A 3,347-nucleotide genomic window follows, 5' to 3' on the forward strand; every position below is an offset into this window, starting at 1 on the left:
TTCCCCCATTCCTCTAATCATTCGCTTTAACCGATGAAATTGCTTTGCGAAGATTTTTCAATCTTGCTCAAGCTTTTGCTATCCTGAGGGAAACTTCGGAGGAAACCAGCTACTAGATGGTTCGATTAGTCTTTCGCCCCTATGCTCAGGTCAGACGATCGATTTGCACGTCAGAACCGCTTCGGGCTTCCACCATGGTTTCCCGTGGCTTCGCCCTGCCCAAGCATAGATCACCATCTTTCGGGTCGTGTGCTACTTGCTCTGGATCAGTCATGCAATAAGAGCAAAACCGTCCGTGGTTGCGGGACACCGAATCGGCGCCCTCACCACACAAAGTAGTGCAATTCATAAAAATTACACTGTTCACTTTCATTTCGCGTGTGCGCTTTCAATGAGCGACAACACTTGCAAGCAACTCACACTCCTTGGTCCGTGTTTCAAGACGGGCTGTAGAGAGCATTGAATAGGAAGTTGAGGTCAGACAGGCAATCAAGATCAATTTATCTCATTTTGTTTAGAATCAACAAGAAGAATTCCGAGGAAAACTTCTGCTCGATTCATTAACAAGATTTGCCAAAAGACGACAACTACACTACTCGGTAGCCGAGAATATAATATCAAGGCATTGAGTATGGTAACGCTCACTCCAGTTCCCCTTCAACAGTTTCACGTACTTTTCACTCTCTCTTCAGAGTGCTTTTCAACTTTCCCTCACGGTACTTGTTTACTATCGGTCTCGCTTTATAATTAGCTTTTGGAGAGACATATCTCCAGCTTCGAGTTGCACTTTCAAACAACTCTACTCATAGGAATGAGCCATTATGACTGGTATCGAAAATGACCTTTACAGGATTTTCACCTTCTTTGATGCTACTTTCCAGTAGACATCAGGACAAATTCACCAGTCTAGCATCAAACCATACCGGACACCGAGAAATGTTGCCATTTCTCTTCCCGATGAGCTTTTCCCTGTTCATTCGCCATTACTAAGGGATTCTCAGTTGATTTCTTTTCCTCCCCTTACTGATATGCTTAAGTTAAGGGGGTTCTCTCGCCCAATTCAGGTTATGTAGTTGATTGTCTCTTAATTGGTTCACTGACCAATATGAGACAGAAACCGATTCAGCAGTTTTGTTCGCTACTACTATCAAACACAGGTCGAAGTTTCCATTCAGTCATTAATTCCAACTTTCAAATGTTGTTGTTTCAGCTTTCGCTTACTAGAAGCAACATAATACTCGCTGCAATACAGACCTCGGGAAACCCTCACCGTGAATAAGGTTCACTCACATATTTCACTACATTTTGCGTGGGATTGGAGATGAGGCTACTCGTTCTTGCTCAGTACTAGGCTGAAAATTAACGAAACTTCGTTACAAACGTTCACATGTTGATGTTTCCGCTTTCGCGTACTCGAAACAACATAATACTAGTCTTTGTAATTTAGTTTCATAATTTCAACTGTTCTCATGCAGAATTTTTGCTCATTCTTATCCCAAATTTTGACCTGGCTACTAGTTACACTCCTTGTACTTATTGCAAAATGACCACAAATTTCAACAGCTTTCACATGTTGCTGTTTCGGCTTTCGCTTACTACAGTCAACATAATACTCGTTGCAAAATAAGTGCTCGGCATCTGCAATTTTCCAAAGACGAAGTTTCGCCAGTTCAATTTTCGCTCGCCAATTATGGCTACTAATTCACACGGTACTGAGCTCAACAACATTAAATTTGTTCAGCAAGACTTTCACATGTTGATGTTTTGGCTTTCGCCTACTAGAAGCAACATAATACTCGTCTTGTTAGCTCATTCAATGAGAATAGCTTTTCCCGTTGAGAATTTTTGCCTTCAATTGGCGTTGTAGTGAGTTTGGCTACTCAGATCACCAAATACTTGTGACAATTCGAACCAGAAATGTTTTCAATTTTCACATGCTGATGTTTCGGATTCAACCTACTAGAAGCAGCATAATACTTGTATTCAACAATTTCTGTATCAAATCCCAGTTTTCTCTGGTGCATCTTTGCCAAACTATTCCAAACTGCCTGAGTCTGAATACCAATTACAGGTACTAGTAAATGCACGTTACTAAGGACTATATAGTTCTAGGTTACTGTACACAACGACGTTCACATGTTGATGTTTCAGCTGCCGCTTACTAGAAACAACATAATACTTATCGTGCATACCTTTCCATAACTTGTCCTTTTCAGATGCATTAGTTTCCCTTTGTCTTGGCTTCTACAGTCAGACTGGCTACTAGTAACAGCACAGTACTAATCACATATCGTTCTACAGTTTGCAGACAACTTTCACATGTTGATGTTTCAGCTTTCGCCTACTAGAAACAACATAATACTCGCTGTATACATTTGTAGTTCTCTATGTAACTTTCATGTGAAGAAGTTTCGCCAGTCTTTTTGACTGTCTCAAATCTGAGTCATGCTTAGGCTACTAGTTGCTTCATAGTACTTATCGCCTCGAGATCATTGAACAAAACTTGATTTTCACATGTTGCTGTTTCAGCTTCCGCTTACTAGAAACAACATAATACTAGTCTCATTAAGTTCCGTCTCTTTGCAATTTTCTTATGAAGAAAATTCGCCATCACAATGACTCCAGCAGTTCTTGATCAAGGAATGCAATCATTGATCAGAATGCTATTATTTGAATCGGTTCTGCTTTAAGTGTTCCAATTTTATTGGAAGCACCAACAATAGAACATCAATGTGTTCAATCGAGAGTTATATAACCCTGAATCGGACGCAGTCAACAGCCGAAGCCGAGACCGCCTTTTGCGTTAGAGAGGTCGGTAAACAAATCTTGCGATTCATACCGAATTAACACATATAGCTGTGCTCCTCTTCGTAAAGCGAGCCAAGTGATCCCCTGTTGAAGGATGTATTTGGACCAATCTAGTAGCATTTGGTTTCCAACAAGCTCTCCCAAGTTAGCTTACTTATTGGGCTTTTCAACCAATTCGGTTGGCTACAAGCATCATCAAAGTACTAGCCACAGTTTGATCGCAAAATTCTACGACTTTCACATGTTGATGTTTCGGCTTGCGCTTAGCCTACTATAAGCAACATAATACTAGTCATATCATAGAGCGTGATCAGCTTGTGACGTTCTCATGATGAAGTTTCACCAACAGTGTCTCACTTCGAGCTTAAATCCAGCTACTAGTAACTACACAGTACTGACTGCAACGATAACTTTTATCTATACCTTTCACATGCTGCGCTTTCGGCCAGGGCCTACTAACGTCAACATAATACTCGATATAAACTTTTGTTCATGATGCAGCTTCCCCATGCAGAAGTTTCGCCTTCAAATGCTCTCTT

At 40.9% G+C, this 3,347-nt stretch overlaps 1 non-coding gene and 1 pseudogene across 1 annotated transcript in view; both read right to left on the minus strand.

Annotated features, from left to right (window-relative positions):
• Positions 1–1,069, minus strand: part of LOC142354817 (large subunit ribosomal RNA) — a 3,523-nt gene extending 2,454 nt beyond the window's left edge. Inside the window, exon 1 of the ribosomal RNA XR_012761121.1 lies at positions 1–1,069. This exon is cut by the window's left edge and continues 2,454 nt beyond it. This is a non-coding gene — a ribosomal RNA (large subunit ribosomal RNA).
• Positions 1,070–2,752: 1,683 nt separating this feature from the next.
• LOC142354816 (5.8S ribosomal RNA) lies at positions 2,753–2,904 on the minus strand (annotated as a pseudogene).
• Positions 2,905–3,347: the final 443 nt, after the last annotated feature.

This window comes from Convolutriloba macropyga, unplaced genomic scaffold (assembly GCF_964194025.1).
Source record: "Convolutriloba macropyga unplaced genomic scaffold, txConMacr16.3 SCAFFOLD_4856, whole genome shotgun sequence".
Classification (NCBI taxonomy): domain Eukaryota; kingdom Metazoa; phylum Xenacoelomorpha; order Acoela; family Convolutidae; genus Convolutriloba; species Convolutriloba macropyga.